The following is a 19234-nucleotide window of genomic DNA, read 5'->3' on the forward strand; positions in this document are numbered from 1 at the left end:
GTCAGCTAGGGCTACCATAACAAAATGTTACAGACTAGGTGACTTAAACAACAGAAATTTATTTCTCACAGTTCTGGAGGCGAGAAGTCTAAGATGAGGCCTCGAGCAATCCAGTCCTATAAAGAGCTTTCTTCCTGCCTTGAAGATGGTGTCCTCACTGTGTGTTCACATGGCCCTTTTTTGGCACATGCATATGGAGAGAGATCTCCCTTTTCCTCTTATTAAAAGGGTGTCCTACCCTCATGACCTAATCTAATTCTAATCACCTCCAAAAGGTCCCATTCTCCAAATACCATGACACTGGGCGTGAGGGCTTCAACATATGAATTTAGGGGGACACAAATATTCAGTCTGTAATGCCAGTACATGTAGACGTTGAGGCTTCAACTGTACACACTTGACAAAAGATGAATAATTTTTAAAATAAGGACAATTGTGTTTGATCAACTAGGTAAGCATATCTCCAGTTTATGCATAATTTGGAAGACAAAAGTCTACTGTTATTTCAGTTCACCTCAGTGTGAGGGTCTTGCTGTGTGCGTGAGTGTCATTCTAGCATTTAAAGATACTAATTTTTCCTAAAACATGACCCTTAGACACAGGTTAAGTATTTTATCTGGTGTTCATTCAAAGAAATAGCCTCTTGGTTCAAAACTGAAGGAAAAATTGAATACAGTCCTCTTATTGAGGGGAAACTAGTCATTTTCAAAATGGAAACTTCCTGTGTGTTTTCCAAGGTCATTGTGTGCATGGTTTTTATCTTATGTGTAGACTTTCTAACATAATCCTCACATAAGATACCATTTCTTTGTACAAACATCTCTCTTGGACCAGATTGAGGATGAAAGTTGTATATTTGAAAAACGGAGCAAGAAATAAAGATACGGCTTTCAAGGTGACTGCAAAGAATATAGTCTTAGGAAAACTAGAAACTCTTAAATAAAATTTATAAACTTGGAGTGAGTTCAGAGAAAGGAGTCATATAACTAATCAGACATCGTTACAATCAACATGCAAACAGAAGGAGAAGATAAATGATGCCCTGATATTCATAATTAATTACTTTTAAAGAACAGGCAAATATTTTGTAGATTTCTATTTTGTTTTGTTTTACTATCATAGTTACTCAAAAGTTGAATTAATGACAAACACAATTGACCATTTTTACCCACTAATTGGAAGACTCTTTGTGATGCTATGCTAATTTTATTAAAATTCTGTTACTGGTTAGTTTTCACAGTTGCTCATCTGATTACCCACAACCATTAGACACGAACAAACAAGTACCTTTTAGACAATCATCTTTTGCTTATTTAAAAAAAAAAACTATTTTGAGCAAAAGTAAGGAATTTTCTGGCATTAGTCTAGATTAAGTCATCTAGACAGAAAGCACAGCCAGATCGAGAGGTTTAAATATTGTATTCAGTCATCTTTCTCTTTCTTCACCTATCTTTCTTCTCTTCTTTTCTTTATTTCAGCTTCCTTTGCAAGCAGACTTTTTCAGAGTCAGCAGGTATTTCTTCCAGGAGCCCAGGTTCATAGTGATAAAGTCAGGGAGACCTTTCTATCCGCATCTATCTTACTTATCCCAAAAGGATTCCTATTGAACTCAGTTGAACCACGTCCCACTCTACTGCATAAAAATCATTGTGTCGAGAAGAATGTGCTATCTGATTGGCCAAGCCTGGATGAAGGAAGAGGATAAAAGTTACATAGCCACCTCTGGGCTTTCTTTCTCTCACTGGCTCCAACCTTTGGGGATGAAAGTATAGTCACATACTCTCAAATAATATGAATTGAATGTGATTGTTGTAAAATGATAAAGGGATAATTCTCCTATATAACTTAAAGAGTAAAAATATCATATTTGCATGTGAAGTATAGCATAGGGAATAGAGTCAGTAATACTGTAATAACTATGTACAGTGTGGGGGGGTGGGTACGATGCTAATCGGGGGGACTGCTTCATAACTTGTATAAATGTCTAACCACTATGCTGTACATCTGAAATGAATATAAAATAATAGTGAATGTCAACTCTAACTGAAAAATTAAAATTAAAAATTATATTTTTATAAGCTTCAAGATAAAATTTCAGAAGTGACAAAATGAGTAAAACACCTGACAAGTGGTTGACATCCCTAAAATATAAAAAGCTTATAAAACAGAGAAGAAAAAGACCATCAACATAGAATATGGGCAAAGATATGAAAAGAGAATTCACAAAAAATAAAATGCAAATGGCCTTTACGTGTCTGAAAAGATGTTCAACCTTGTTTATAAGAGAGATTCAAATTACAACTACAATAAGATGTTGTTCTTACCTATAAAATTGAAAAAAAAATCTAAGTTTGAAAGGCTGTTCTGTGTGGTGTGCTGTGCTGTGTGTGTGTGTGTGTGTGTGTGTGTGTGTGTGTGTGTGTAAATATATCTGCTCAAGGCACGGAGGAAAAAGAATAGAGGAGACAAAATTGGGTTAAGATTTCATTTTTGAATCACGTAAATGCTTTATAAATTTTTTTTTTAATTACAAGCTATTTTGTGGATATCAACAAATTGATTCTAAAGTTTATATGGAAAAGTAAAGACCCAGAATGGCTATCACAATACTGAAGAAGAACAAAGTCAGAACACTGACACTACCCAACTTCAAGACTTACTGTAAAACTACAGTAATCAAGACAGCATAGCATTAGTGAAAGAATAAAGACATAGATCAATGGAACAGAATAGAGAGCCCAGAAATAGACCCACACAAATACAGTCAACTGATCTTTGACAAAGGAGCAAAGGCAATACAATCGAGAATGCACGGTCTTTTCAACAAACAGCGCTAGAATAATTGAAAGTGCATGTACAAAAATCTGAATCTATACTCAGACCTTATGCCTTTCACAAAAAGTTAACTCAAAATGGATCATAGACATAAATATAAAATGTAATATTGTAAAGCTTCTAGAAGAAAACATAGGAGAAATTCTATATGATCCTGGGTCTGGCAATGAGTATTTGGAAGTAACACCAAAAATATAATCTGTGAAGGAAAAAAGGATAGGTTTGACTCAATTAAAATTAAAATCTGCTCTTTGAATGACACATAAAAAAGCCAAAGGTCAGACCACAAGCTTATACAAAATATTTGCAAACTATATATCAGGTAAACAGTGGGGAAAGTTTGAATAGGTGAAGCACAGGATTTTTAGGGTAGTAAAACTCTTCTGCATGATATTGTAATGGTAGATACATGATATCCATTGGTCAAAACCCACAGAAATTTATAGTACAAATAGTGAACCTAAATGTATATAAATTTAAAATACTATTTAAGAAGTTGGGGATCCCAGGAAAGAATGAATTCTGTGATAAGAGAATCTAACTGTATTACGAATTTATGAACCAACCTCTCTGAGGGGAGCTGGGCTGGAGGGAAAGGTGCTAGTCTAAATAATTCTGGACATAAGTGGACTGTAAGACTAAGGGCAAAAAGAACTGCATATGAAACACTGTACTCCAGCTGAAAAAAAAGTTGTTTCCAAAGAGAATATGAGTTAACAATTCTGATACTGTTACACATGTATACTAGAAGTGAACATTTAGAAAATGATGATGGCTGTTGGAAGCCAGGTTTTTATCAGAGTGAAAATTTACAGATAAGCAAGGAGCAGAGGCTAGAATGATCCATATAAAAATGGATTAAAAGTGTAGACATCAGTACAAACTCATGTTTAGCTTCACACAGATACAGATAATGGCTTGTAGAAATATTTGGAGTTATGTGTGTATACACAGCTATGTGTACACACATACATTTAATTGTTCTGTAAGCTGAAAGGGCCATTGCTACCTGAGTAGCACTGAGCACACCTAGTGTCCAGATCTTGGTTTTTAATACACTTCTTCAGTAAAAGGAACCAGAGTTCTTTAGAGAAGTGGCTGGTCCTAACACTGGGGCAGAAAATACACGAGCCTAGAGAATCATGCTTTAATTAAGTACTAAAAAAAAAATCTGTAATAAGGGGTTGATTTTCGAAGTGTAAAAGCATTTATATGGTTCCATACTAAGTGCTGTGGACTGAATTGTGCCCCCCACATAAATTCCTATGTTGAAGTCCTAACCCACAATGTGACTGTATTTGGAGAAAAGGCTGATAAGGAGGTAAAATTATATGAGGTCATAAGGGTAGGGTTCTGATTGGGCATGAGTAGCATCCTTTTAAGAAGAGACACCAGAGAATATCCTCTCTATGTGCGCTCAGAAGAAAAGGCCGCATGAAGGATGCAGAGAGAAAAGTGCCACCTGCCAGAGCTCTCGTCAGAAACCAAACCCTGCTGGACCTTGATCTGGGCTCTGGCCTCCAGAACTGCGAGAGAGAAATTTCTGGTGTTTAACCGCCTGGTCTATAGTATTTTGTTATAGCAGCCCAAGCAGACTAAAACACTTAAGAAACACTTGTGCGGTAATTAAATACATTCATCACATATTGCTAAGGAAAAATAGCACATCACAAACAATACTCTAAGTGTGATCCTATTTATGCAAAGAGCAAACAAACAGAAACGAAGCAATTAAAATACTATATACACGCACTACATGGGCCCAGATGATTCTGTGAGAGGTGAAAGAGGGTGCTCTCCCCCAGGTCCTTTCTACACTGTAACCCCACCTCAGGGGCACCATTACCCTCAAAGTGAGGATGTCTCAGCAGAACTAGAGAGAGAAAAATGCACCCAGTTCTGGACATTTCAGTTTTAAGAGCTGAAATTCACATGTAAAATACTTGTAAAACCACTTTTTGTTTGTGTGTTTTCTACCCTAGAAGACATAATGGGGAGATAGCTTTCCCTAGGTAGAAAAACAAAGAAGGGAAATAAGAGTGTGGCAAACTGGTCATCGTCTCTGAGGTTTCTGTATTCTGCCTTCTCCCTCAAGGCTGACTTCAAGGGAATAGGGAAAAATAGGGCCCTCTGGTAAGTATGGAGTTTGAGAGCGAAGATGCCCAGTGCCCGCTTTCCCTCCGAACCTCAGTGATGAGCAATTACGAAGGAGGTTCTCACTCTGCCAAGGCAGGAGGAAGCCGGAAGAGGGTAATTAGATAAGGGTGGAAGGAGGTGAGAGAGCAGTCGGAGATAGTCCACCAAGGTCCTCTTATCATTGAAGAATTGTTCCTCATTAGCAGAGAAGAAGGAAAGAAAGTCAACACACCTTGAGGGCTCTTGGATGGACCAGCAGACAGTGGCATAAACAGTACTGATCAAGAACCAAATGGAACTGCCAGCAACATTGTTGATTGCCCAGGCATGGAGGCCACACCTGGCACTGGGCAAGATGCGGCATAGCCTAGAAAATGCTAGGGTGAACAGACTTTATGGGGTTCAGCTGTCTCCTCACTCCATAAGCCACAGTTCTCCTTAAATTCTGAGTACTTAGATAAGTCGCAGGAAAGAAGGAAAAGCAAAGGGAAACTTGTAAGGAGAGTTTTGCTAGGACTGACCATAATTGTTTTCTGTCATTAGATGAAACGAGCAATCAAAACATTGATTATAAAGAAAAATGGTGTGTGTGTAAATATTGTTAAATGAATAGAAACGGTGGTTCTCAGGGTGGAGGGTAGAGTAGGATGTGAAAGAAGAATCTTACTTTTCACACCACATATGCTTCTGTTAATTGTTTCCGTTTGTGATAAAGGTTTTGGTTTAAGAAACAATGATGAAAGCCTAAGTTTTGCAGGGACAGGTCCATGGACCAATGGTGGGGCATCTGCTGTGGTGCATTTACCCTACTAAACTCCATCTTCATCATTAAACATCGTGTCAGAGAAGAATAACAGGGGAGACCTGAGTGACTTTTCTTGTCACAAAGAAGAAAAGATGTAACTGTGAAAAAACATTAAAGAATCATCAAAGGCAGCTGACATCAGCTAGACAGGGTATAAACAAGGCACAGCACTACCTCTTCTGCACCCATCTAAAAATTAATGTTTCATCAAGACAGAAAAAATATTAACAAGTAAAACCCTTGAATACTATTCTTGAAAAAAATCTAACAACAAAAAAAAAACATGTCCTAAATTGGAGCACACTATCTCCACCACAAAGTTAGTCAAATTTACCCATCATATACTTTTCATCCTTTTTATTCTTACCTACACATCGAGACAACTGCATTTCTAAAGAGTCCCTTTAGCTGTGATTGTTTAGTTACGCTAAGTTCAATATTGACATGTAGTACTGTTCTCAGAAACACTCATTTCAAATCAATACATATTTACTGGGCACCTTTTATTTACAGTCTATTGGCACCAGTGCGAAGATGAAAAAGACCCAGTTCCTGCCCTGGTGTATTTCAGTCTTCAAGGACAGATAAATATGTAAACAGTTAATAATTATATAAGGTGAAATAAAGCAAGTGTTATTAATGATTATGAGGAAGTAGCTAGGGGAGCATATGGGAACAAGCATTTAATTCTACATGGGTATTTGGACTGGCTGTTAGGGAATGATGGGTATTTAATAGGCAGAGAAATGGCAAGGGCAGCCAAGGCTAAAAGAAGACCATAAGCAAAAGCAAGGAAGCATGAAAAGAAGGCTGAGCTCCTTCCACACCTCGGCAGCAGGTCTCTGAGAAAATGCATTCTCTAGACCATTCGCTCAAACTATTAATCATTTTACATTCCATATTCACTTTTCTCATGTAGCCAGAGGCCAATTAGATAGACCCAGTCTAAAATTATTGGAAAGAGAAAGAGAAATGCACTTAGCAAACGTGGGGTCCTTGAAAGGCAAAGGCACTCATACATCATGTAGGGGCAACTAGAGAGGCTCTCTAAACATAGCTCCGCAAGACCTGGTTAACCTGAGAAGTGCTGAAACGTAGCATGTAACATGACCGGAGCTTGAAAAATAAGCAGGTAGACTTTTTCCGCCTCAGTTTAAAATTCTTCCAATTGGGCTCCAGCTGAACTTAATCATAATTCTAAGTAGCCAGCTGTGAGGCATTTAGAATAAACCTTTTAATGTCTCCATGTGTTGGGGCCCATCCTAGCTGGTGGAGTAGCAGCACCCTCTGTTGGAAAGGAGGTCTCCTGAATGCCCATTAGTGCCAGAAACACCTTTACAATTTGCAAATAAAAGGGGTAGTTGCTATATGGGATTCAACAAACCATTCACCAGACTTTCCTATGCACTGTATTTGAGACAACGAATACAAAATATGTTTTTCCTACAGAAATAAGCACTGCATAATAATTCCTTTTTAAATTAACTATAAACTTTAGTTCTATACCTTCTGATTTTCTTAAAAATTGATGTACATGTTCACTGACAATAGTCTATGAAAAGTATATATAATTCCTAGAAAAAATGTAGCTGAAAAGGTACATGAAAAAGAAAAACTAGGTATCGTAAAGCTTAAAAAATAGTGTTACTTAAATTTTAAATGCTAATCAAAATAATCTTTTAAAAATCTGTAGCTCTATACACAAAAAATAACCAATTGCTACTCTGTTTCACTGACCTATTCTACAATGTTTTGTATTCCTGTTATGCCCACCATATGTGATTAAAACAATAAATATAGCATTGTCATGGACCTCACATGTGGGAAAAAGGACAGGCAGTCAACAGTTATGATGCTGTGTGACAGGTACCACAGTAAAGGTAAGCTTTGGGAAGAGAACGGAGCCCCTAACTCAATCCTCAAGATAGGGACTGGTATACAGAAAGGTAGTGATGCTTGGGTTGTATCCTGAAGACTAGAAATCAATCACAGAAAACACCAAAGGAAAGTTTTCCAGAAATAGGGGAAAAGAGATACAAAGGCATAAAAACATAAAAGAGACTGAGGAGTTGAGGGGCAACCAGGTTAGTAAATATTACAGAGATGTAGGGTGCTTCCTAATGGGAAGCACTGAGAAGTGAGGCTGGGAGTGGAGGTGGTTCGTGCATCTCAGGAACAGAAAGGATGTTAGAGGTCATCTAGATCTGAGTCCCTCGAAACTTCCAGTGACCTGAAACTTACCACCCAGATAGCTACAATGGCTCTCATTTGGCACCCTGGGTCTCTCAGTGTGAAACTAATCCTGTTTCATTTGTAGAACTAAAATTAATTCAAATTTTTTGAGATGAAACATGGAACTGAAGTATTGAAGACCAAATATTAAGTTTTTCACTAATAATGATCATCAGATGTTAAGCTAGAATATTCGGAGTTAATATGGTTCCCTTTGCGGCATCTGGAAGCTATAACAAATAACCAAGTCTTCGAATTTATCCTGATTCCAAAGTGGACAGTTCCAACAGTAGGGCCCTTGATGGCTTCTGTAAACACCACATGACTCTGAGTGCTAGTAAAGAGGGACACAGCTCACTTTAATCCCCAAACTCGTTGCCTTAAGCTCCCATGTACTTCCCAAGAGAGCTTCCATTCTCCACATCAGGCCGAGCACCACTCATATCCATTCTCCCTACAGACTCGGTGGAAGCAATTACTAAGTACAATCATGATTCTACTGATCAGGCCAGTTTGCAGTACCAGGAAACAAAATCAACCATGTTAATTTCCACAGAGCAAGACAGGAGGTGGGGAGTGGTACTTGCCAAATAGAGAAACTGTGTCTCCTCAGAGAAAGCAATTCAATTTGCAAGCTCTAATTGTAAACTGGATTTAAAAACAATGAAAGGCACAAAGCAATGACATACAAAAGTCCAAGTAATGTCAGATCAGTGAAAAAGGAAAGCATCTTTCAATAGGCAAGTGCACTTCTCAGTCTGTTGTCTCCTGTCGGTCTGACAATATCTACATTTGCCACCGCTATTTAATTGGTAAAAGGGTAAGAAAAAAAAAGAAGAGGCAATGCAATTACACTTGAGAGTAAAAACAGAGGCCGATCTCTTTCTTTCATATTGTGTGCATTGTACAAGATGAAATGAACTAGGAGAAAGTAAGGGAGAAAAGACAGATACCAAGGAGAGGCAATCAATGGGAACAAAAATCGAAACCCCAAAAGCAGATGAAGGCATAAGAGAGTCTTTCAGGATCACAAGTAACAGTTCATCTTAGTGGCTTATGGACTAAGAACCCAGGCTTTGGAATCGGACAGACCTGAAGTTCAAATACCAGCTCTATCCTTTCCAGTTGACTGACCTCAGACAAAATTTTTTAACCATAGAAAGGTTAAATTTTCCCATCTGTACAACCTCATATGGTTATTGAAAGACTAAATCAGACATAATGAATGCAGTCTTCAGAGGGTGTCTCACATATACCAAGCATTCAATAAATTAAAGCCTGAAAAAAAAAATGCCTGGCATACATCAAATAAGCGATATTTGTTTGTTGGGTAAAGTCATAAAGAAATGAGAAGAAAAGTTGCATTCTTTGTGTTTGAAAAAAACATTGTCAATAACACCACTGGTAATTACAGAGTGAAGTACTGACGTAGCCCCAGAGAAAGTCCCAGTACTCCCGAATCTACACAGGAGGCAGCATTAGCATGACCCCATTTTAATTGTATACCAATAATGACTAAATTTGTTATTGAATTATAGAATATCTATTTCATACTCAAGTTTTTAGAGTGGGAGAAGTCTTTTAAAACTAAACAATCAGTACAGTTTTTATTGTATATCAATATTACCTCAATAAAGCTTTTCAAAAAATAAAACGAAACTCTTTTTCTTTTAATCAATGAAAGACTTAGGGCCAGAGAAGTTATAATGAATATGATCAAAATCTTAACATCATAGAAAGCTGAGTGGGCTAGTTAAGTATATTGGCTCTAGCTATGGACTAAATTGTGTCCAATCCACCTCAATGTTTATGTTAAAGCTCCAACATGTAAAGGATGTAACTAAGATTGAATGAGGTCACAACGGTGAGGCCCTAATCCAATAGAATTGGTGTTCTTATAAAAATAAGGAAGAGACACCAGAGTGCAGAGGCACAGAGGGAAGAGCATGTGAGGACACAGCAAGAGGGTGGCCACCTCCATGCATGGAGAGGTCTCAGGAGAAACTCACCCCGTCAGCACCTTGACCTTAGACTCCCAGCCTCCCTCCCTAACTGTGAGAAAATAAATCCCTATTTTTTAAGCAGACCAGTCTCTGGCATTTCATTACCACAGCTCTAGCAGATTCATACACTGCAATTCCCTGGTGGAGAACGGTATATCTAAAAACGATCTCAACCACTTGCTAATGGAGTGACTTGGGGGGAAATATCAAGCCACTGGGCCTCCATTCCCTCACCTATGAATAGAAATGATGTCACTGTCATCATCGTTATTTTGGGTATTTGGAGAACTAAGAGAGAGGATATATTTAAAGATCTTAGTACAATGTCAGGCACTGGAAGCCTCGGGTAAGTGCTCCTTTTAATTATGATTTGTATCATTCCGAATCAGTAATACAACCTGAGACTTCATTCCATAGCTTCTCCCACTCAATCTTCTACTACTCCTGTCTGAAATTATACCTTCTAAGATTACGCAGCATCCACATTTTTTTTTTCCAAACCAATGAAGTTTTTTAAAAAAAGAACATAATGATCAATTAAAAAGTAAAGTAATAGTTACTATGGATGCTTGATCTTCTCTGCAATTTTCTCCAAAGTGGACTCTCAAACAGACTATGAGTTATCTTACCAAACCAGGTGTCCCAAATTCAGCTCTGAGCAGCCTTCTTCAAGGCCGGAGCATGTGAATATTCTCCCTGCTTTTTTCTTATTTATTCTTCTCTGGAAATAAATAGAGCTATCGCTCTCTGCAAAGGAGTTCAATATGTCTTGGGGGGAAAAAATCTCTTATAAAGGCACAAGAGAAAAGTCTAGTGCTACTTGTGAGAATCAACAGCAGCCACTTACAAGACATTATTAGGGAGAATAATCCCTGTAGTAGGTTTCAGAAAAGGAGATATTTTTAAACTTCATGGGTTTTATGAAAAATTGACCCCTTGAACAGAACAATGTGAGAACAATTTGCTAGGCTACAGGCTCACAGAGACATGAGCTCCAGGGACAGTTCATTGCCAATGCAAAGAAGGTGTATAGCTCATCTTGCCCTCAGTAACAGAGAATTTTCATCTGAACAATTCAAAGGAGACCTTTTTCACATCCAAATTACCTTGACAGAGAAAAGAGTGAGAAATGACATGACTGTTGCTTTCAAGTGACATTTGAAGAACAGTGGCCATGTCTTTGAGCTCCCCACTGGGAAGAGAACAACAAAAAAGACATAACAGAAGTGGTTTGTGTAAGACTAACAGCGCTTCCTGGAAGGGAGCGCTCTTGACACCAGAAGTTTGTGTGTTCATTTGTTTGTTTAGGGTTAGGTTCGAGGTTAGGCTAAAACTTAGGGTTAAGTTTACAGTTAAGATTAGGGTTAGGGTTACATTTAGGATTATGTTTTGGGTTAGGGTTATGATTAGGGTTAAATTTAGGTGTAAGATTAAGGTTAGAGTTAGGGTTAGGGTTAGGCTTAGGTTTAAGTTTAGAGTTAGTTTTAAGTTTATAGTTAATTTTGAACAGCAGAAGTTGGGGGTTGGTAGGGAGCTGGAAAAGGTGAGGAGTTGTTCATCAGATTCATGTGGCTTAGAGATGACATAAAACATTTCCTATACATAGCATATACCATGGACATATTGTTATTGTGAAAAATTCAAAAATATTTTTATTACAGACGTATTGCTTTGGTTAATTTCAAAAAAAAAATTACATGTCAGGCAGTTTATATGAAATTTCTCATTTAATCTTTATAGCCAGAGAGGAAGAAAGCAAAGTGTAATGAAAAGAATGGGTGTTCAGTCAAACCACTCTGAGTTTAAATTTTGGCCTTATCTCCGCTAGCTAAGCCTCACTCTTCTCATCTAAATGAGAATAATACCTCCTTGCAGAATAATTGTGACCACAATGTATATATCACACGAATAGCAGAACCCAATATAAAGGCAGCCCTTACAATTATTTTTGTTTCATAACCATAGTGTGGATTTAGGAATAAGCACAGAGAAATGAACCCACACGAAGTCACTAAGCCCGGATGTGGTAAATCCAGATGTGGCAGAAGCTGCTAAGTATCTACATACTCATTACCCAGTCTCTCTTTCTTAGTAATACAGCCCATTATTAAGAATTATTCAGGGAGGACATGTGCCTAGCTCAAAGATTATCTCATATTATCCACCTTCCCTTTTAGCTACAGAGAGCCAGGGAAATGCAAACAGAAGGTTCTAGATGGTACACATGGAAGGGACATCAGCTGACACAGTGTCTGTCTGGTTTGTAGATGTGAGGGCTGAAGGAGCTCCAGCCGCTATGTTAGAACATGGAGTCTCTTGGAGGAAGACGCGGTAGCAGCTTCAGCTGAGCTTTATTCTGCTCGCTGTTGCTCCCGACTCACCGCTGTTTGCTCTCACAGAGGTACAAGTCAATCAGGAAGCCGCACCACAGCCATGGCTTTTAAAGATACGGGAGAAACACCCATGGAACTGGAGGTGGCGATTCACCAAATCGGAATTACTCTGACCAGCCACAATGTAAAATCTTTTGGAGAAGGTGTGTGCTGACTCGATCAGAGGTGCAAAGGACAAGAATCTCAAAGTGAGAGGACAGGTTCAGGTGTCTTCCAAGACTGGGAGAATCACTACAAGAAAAACTCCCTGTGGGGAAGGTTCTAAGACTTGGGATCATTTTCAGATGAGGATCCACAAGTGACTCATTGACTTGCACAGTCCTTCTGAGATTGATAAGCAGAGTACTTCCACAGTATTGAGCCAGGAGTCCTGGTTGAAGTCACCATTGCAAATGCTTAAATTGGCCTTTTTAATAAATTGACTATCAGTTGTTAAAAAAGAAAAAGAAAAGAAAAAAAGAACACAAAGTTACTCTAAGTCATGCACTCCAAGATACCAGGACCTGGATCACTAATGACCTTGGAATTGCCACTCTTTTTATATGAAAAAATAATCTCTTAGGGTTTAAATATAATGATGTTTCTGGTTCCTGTTACTAGCAGCTAAATACAATTCTTAATTGATACAGTAGGTCTTTCTGACTCCAAAGCCTGGGAAAGCATCATGGGTGATGTTATCAGAGTATACTTTTAAATTTCAACTTACATAAGGAATACTTTTTCTCATAGAACAGGAAAATAAGTATTTTGGTTGGATCCAATTTAACAGATATTGACTAAGTACCTATATGCAAAGCAGTATAACAGGAAACAAAGACAAGGCCTAGTTCCTGACCTGAGGATCCTGCTGTCTGATTATTCATTCATTCATTTGTTCACTCATTCATCCATGGGGCCTGCAGTCTTGATGTAGTCATTCCTTCATTCATTCATTCATCAAAGATTCTTGAGTATCTTTTAAATATTAAGTATGTCGACAGGAAAAAATAAACATTGTTTTTGCTCTCATAGAGACTGCAATGTAGTTAAGGGAGAGGCAAATAATAAACAAGTGAGTGTATAAATGAACAACATAACTTCGCTTAGGGTTCTTCAGATAAAGTTCCTTATGCCGGGAAGAAGGGAAGATCTATTACAACTGGTGACATTTGGACTGAGAGGTGTATGCCAAAAAGGATCTATTTAGGCAGAGAAAACAGCAAATGCAAAGATATGAGGAAGAAGGAAGTGTGGCCAATTGTAGGATCAGAGAGAAAGTTAAATGCAAGTGGAATGAGTGGATTAAGATGGAAATAGTAAGAGAGAAATCAGAGCAATAAAAGAGTCAGATTCTGTCCGATCTTGTAGACCATGCCAGTATACTTAGATTTTTATTACAAGTGTAAAAAGTAAAATAGGAAGCCATTGGACGATTCTAAAGTAGAGAAGATCTGAATTATGTTTTTGAAAAATCATTCTAACTGCTGGGTAGAAAATTATTATGATGCTAAGAGTGGCCACTGGGAGCCCAGCTGGTGGCCCAATGCAATTATCCAGATGAGAAACAAAAGGTGGTTGGCATGGAGTGGTGGCATTGCACTTGAGCAATAGGCAGGTTTGGGGTACATTTCAGTAATAAGGTTCACCTTATCCATGGAGCATCCTTTAAAATTCACTGTGTTTAAAAAGCCATGTGTCTGAGAAACGTTACTTGATCCTGAACTGATATACACATATATGATGGATTCATGATAGATGATAGAGAGATGTTAGAGATAGAGATATCAATACACAAAATAACTCCCACTGTAGGAACAGGCAACATTCTTCCCCCTCTCTCACATGTTTCTAGCAACTTTAACATTCTCCTGCTTTTTCCATCATTTTACCTTAAAATCTGAGCACCATATGTTAATGAAGCACTAGGAGCACACAGTCTAATACAAAGACCCCCTAGAACCAGGCAGTTGCTTCACAATCAAAACATTAACTCTTGAATAAATTAGAAAACATCACCAGGACGGAGGAACTCAGTGCGCCATTTACCCACTGAGCACATGTTCTCACCTTGCCTCTATTTTTATGTCTGGAACACCTAGTTCACTGGAGAAAAGAGATGAAGTCATTGTTAGGGAACCTTCCCATGCTGCTCAGCTGCTAATGAATTCTACAAGTTCTCTAAGTCTGGAGGAGATTGGCTTTCTTTCTCCACTCTTCACTACCTTCATTTCCCTCCTTGTCTCCTCTCTTTTCACAGAAGTGCATTAATCATCTTGAGTATCTGGGAATGAAATCATGTGGATTACAGGAGATCTTGGTGCAACTGAAATCAAACTCAGACACAGGCTTTCACTGATGAAGTACTCACTTGGTTAAAAAAAAAAAATCAATTTGGCAGTTGCCAGGTTTATTATCATTGCTGAAGAAATGAAGAAGAAACTGCCTTTAACTGAGCCACAGCCATGGACCTAGATCTGGGCTAGCACCTTTCCTACCTGTGGCTGGTTTTAAATCTGTACAGCAAGTTTAGAGAAAGTATTGTCCTCTAACTTTTACAGATAAGGAGATGGAGGCTTAGTGATATCAGACAATTTCTCAACCATGACCTAGTAAGCAATAATACTGCAATTCAAATTAAGATCCTAACAAAGATTCAAAGCCTGTACACTCTCACCATGTTGGGCTTCCCTCCATTTGGTGTAACGGAGTGATGAATGTGGGGCCTGGAGATGTGGGTTCAGGTCAACCGCTCACGAGTTCAGAGATCCTATATTAAATAACATAATTTCCCAGGGCCTCGGTTTCACCATTCTAATGGGACTTGGAGAGAGTAATGCACGTGAAGATATTCTATAAATGGTAAATTTTATGACAAATCATTATAAGTTTTAAAAACTGAAATAAAATTTGAACAAGTAAATATAGTACATATAAAATAAAATCATTTTCCCTATAAGCAATTTGCCTCTTAGAAATCAGTATTTCCTGAAGTATTTAGTAATATAAAGATTTTAATAATAGATTTAATGATTACACCCATCAATACCTGTAAACTTTTATCTGTCATCATAATAATGACAATAATAATAGCATCACACATTTATTGAGAGTTTAGCCTTTGCCAGATTGTCTTTAGTGTTAGAATATTGTCTTAACAATAAATAAATAAATAAAACCTAGGAGGTAGGTGTTATTATAGTCCCCATTTTACAGATGAAGAAACAGAAAGACAAAGAGTTGAAGCAACTTGTCAACTGAAATGTTCAGATGTGAACCAGACGGCCTTGCTCACCACTGCACATAATTTAATTACTATGTAGGACTATAGTTCATATTGAAAAATTGATCTTCAAATCATTCATTATTCTTTTTACAGATAGGTGTCATTTCTTGAAGAGGAGATGCCTGTCTCAGGTGAGTGTTCAAATGCTTCTAGGCAAGTTTAGCAGAGTGGGAATAGCTAAGGTTAATACTGGCATTCCACTGCCGCGTAAGCCCTTCTCACCAGAGTTTTCATCAGGACCTGGTGACTCATGACAGGCTAATGATTTCCTTCCCCCTAAGAGTTTCTCTCTTTCAGTCTGTTTCCAGCTGTCCTGGTGTGGTAATCTGGGATTGGCACAGGAACATCAGATATGACAGTGCAGCTAAAGAGTTCCGAACCCCAGGAGAAGAGAGACATGGGCAAACCAGTAATAGTGATATTAACAGCAGCAAAGAGCCAGGCGATGCTTTCTCCTTCTCTGGCTTTAAATACTGAAGTCAGTGTTTACACAGCCATCACTTACATTTTTTAATTAATAGCAAATGACTGAATGTGCAGTTAACTACCAGAAATGAGTCAACCTGTCCTCTGGGCCCCTTATTGTTTTGTCCAGAATGCTGTGCTGACATGTATTATATCCCAGTGGATATAATACATACCATATGCCATTAAGCTATGGGCTGATTCCCTAAAGGAGACAGATGACTAAGCACTTGGGAGTGATAACTACTCAGAGTTAGTTAGCAGGACTTCACTGAGGAAAGATAGGATGCAGGTGGCAAGCACTTTGCTATCACTTTCCGAAACATAATGTGTATGTGGATATGACCCAGCAAGGGTGAGATGTGAATCAATTAATAGGTAGACAGCATGTACTATATATATGCCAGTCCCTGTGCTAGATGCTTTCCTATTTATTATCTTATGCAATGCTCATAAAAAAATAAATAAAAACATCAATGTGCATTCAAGTTACAGAGACTTATTATTAAAACACAATGGAGAAAATGCCACAGCTGAGCAGAAACATTTTAGAATTCTCCACTCATCTCTCACTTGGTGCTAGGGATTATCCTGACAAGTGCCTATAGATTTTTCTTTTGTTCCATCACTTAATCTAGTTCAGTATTTCTCAAACCTCACTGTGCAAAATAATCACTGTCCAGGGTTACAGACAACAAATCTTATTTACTTTGCTTCATGGCCAATTTCAGGACATTTCAAGGGTATTTTCAAGGCCTCTGCGTGAACTTGAGCAGGTTGAACCCGGCACAAACATGCCAGGCTGAGAGGGTGATGGGGGCCAAAACCCAACCCGTGCCCTACTGTTAGCTGATTTGGGTGGGAGGAAAGGTACCTTTTCACAATTCATTTGTTCAAAGAGGAGCCACTTTAGGAGCTGACTTTAGAATTTAAATAGTTAGATCAAAGTCCACTGCTCCTTTATTGATATATCTCTCTCCTCACTGGAATGTGAGCTTCATGTGCTCAGGGGTCCTATTTAATCATTTCTCTATTCCCAGTATCTTGTTTAATGCCTGAAACATAACAGATTCTCAGTAAAGGATGGTTAATGTACGGTGATATTTAAGTGAAATTTAGAAAATAACTTTAGGCGATGATAGAGCTAATAATTAGTGTTATATGTCAGGCATGTATTAATCATCATATAATCTTCAAAAAAATCTCTGTAAGATAGGCACTACCATTATTTTCATCCCCATTTTTAACTGAAAATATGTATTTGTTACATATTTAATTAAATTTAATATAGTTAATAGTAACAAAATCATTGTATGATCTTGCCTTCTCTCTGAAAAGAAATTTTTAAACAATAAATACTGTTCCTTATCATTATACATTCTTTCAAAGCATAATTTTGTTATATTCTACAAAATAAGTCTCCTATCACATCAAAGTTGTATTCTAACATAATAAAGCATCTTTCTATGGCTGGAAATTTAGACTCTTCATTCTAATTGTCACCGTTAAAAATAACTTTTGGTGACTATTTTTTGTATATAAGCCTTTGCCAATTAACCTAGGGGAAATTCCTAGATGTGAGAAAAACTGGGTTAAAGAGAATGAGCTTCTAAAGATTCAAGGTACATGTTTGTTTTCTTAAAATTTACCTCGTACCTTTTTCTCTGCTTAAAAATGATAGATTTAGGTTTCAGGTATATGCTAGGTAATTTACTCAGAGTTATGCTGTTGCTTTCTCTGGCTTTTGCTTTAGAACTTCTAATACCATCACTACCACCACCAGTAAAGCTCAGATTTATCAAGCACTCCCTGTGGGGACTGGGTTCAGTAAATGGCCTGCACTATGCCATGGAAGCTTTACAAAAAAAGCCTCTGGGGCTTTTTTGTCTACGACATACAGATGTTAAGAATGAAGCTAGTAACTGAAGCCTGGTCTGTGGTTGAAAATGGTGATCCTGACCACTTAGACATCTTTTAACGAAGGACACTCTCAAGTATTGGTCACTTGAAGTATCAATGCTAAGGCCATTATAACTATAGCCTTTTAACTATATGGCAGTTTATAAGTGACAAAGTACATCTAAATACATTATTTCAATTGATTACCAAATCTCCTTTATATATTAAAGACTAGAGCTTTCTTTCCATCACTGCCTGTCTGTGATAGGCCAAAGAGCCAATCCTAAGGAAAACAAAAGCAAAGCAATATTCCTAAGGGGTTTGTGGGCAAAATGCTTCTCAAAAGGAGCAGGCAAAAGACTATGACTTTGATTACAGCTTGACCTTTCAACGAGCAGTGCTAGGGAATCATAAAGAAGCACTGGCCCCTAAACACATGACCCAGGGATTGGAAAACCAAGTGATATCGCTCATTCTCACAGCCACAGCACTTGGACATTCTCATCTTTTTCAAAATAACCAAATCCATCTACTCGCAAACTCTTCTAAGTGAAATAAGTGCAGGCTACAGTTATGTGACTAGAATTCTATGTTTGAATACACAGTTCAAGTAAGGGAAAGGCTTACATTGTCTTTTTCCCCTTCTTTTCATTTACTTTATTCTTTTATTGAATTATAGCTAATATGCAACATCATCTCAGGGGCACAACATATTAAAGATTGATACACTTAACAGAAGATCACCACACTACCTAGTGACCATCTGACCTTGAACAAGGCTTATATTGTCTTGATTAGTTAGAATTATAATCCTGATAGCTACATTCCTGAGAAAATGTTGAGTTCACAGGAGTACCACTAGTATATTTGTATTTTCCCTTTCAAAACTCTTCTACCCATTTCCTATGGAGACTCTCCTGAGCTCTTTGTGCTTTCCATGAACAGAATCCAGTTATACAAACATTTCTCTCCACAGACCCTCAAGAAAAAGTGTCATGTGGTAGTTAAAAACATGGACTCTCGGTCAGACTTCCTGGGTTCAAATCCTGGCTCTGCCACTAATGAGCTGTGTGTTTTTAAGGAAGTAATTAGGTCTCTACGTCTTAGTGTCCTCATCTGTGAAGTGGGGATTATAATAGTACATATTTTGTAGGATGATTGTGAGGATTAAGTGATTTTAATACATGGTGAAGCACAATGCAAG

General features: G+C 37.9%; 1 protein-coding gene and 1 pseudogene across 1 annotated transcript in view; one reads left to right on the plus strand and one right to left on the minus strand.

The window, feature by feature from the left end:
• SGCD (sarcoglycan delta) overlaps positions 1–19234 on the minus strand; it is an 811202-nt gene that overhangs the window by 719153 nt on the left and 72815 nt on the right. The window lies entirely within an intron of this gene.
• LOC107521921 lies at positions 12445–12804 on the plus strand (annotated as a pseudogene).

Source organism: Rousettus aegyptiacus, unplaced genomic scaffold (genome assembly GCF_014176215.1).
Source record: "Rousettus aegyptiacus isolate mRouAeg1 unplaced genomic scaffold, mRouAeg1.p scaffold_m13_p_7, whole genome shotgun sequence".
NCBI classification, from domain to species: domain Eukaryota; kingdom Metazoa; phylum Chordata; class Mammalia; order Chiroptera; family Pteropodidae; genus Rousettus; species Rousettus aegyptiacus.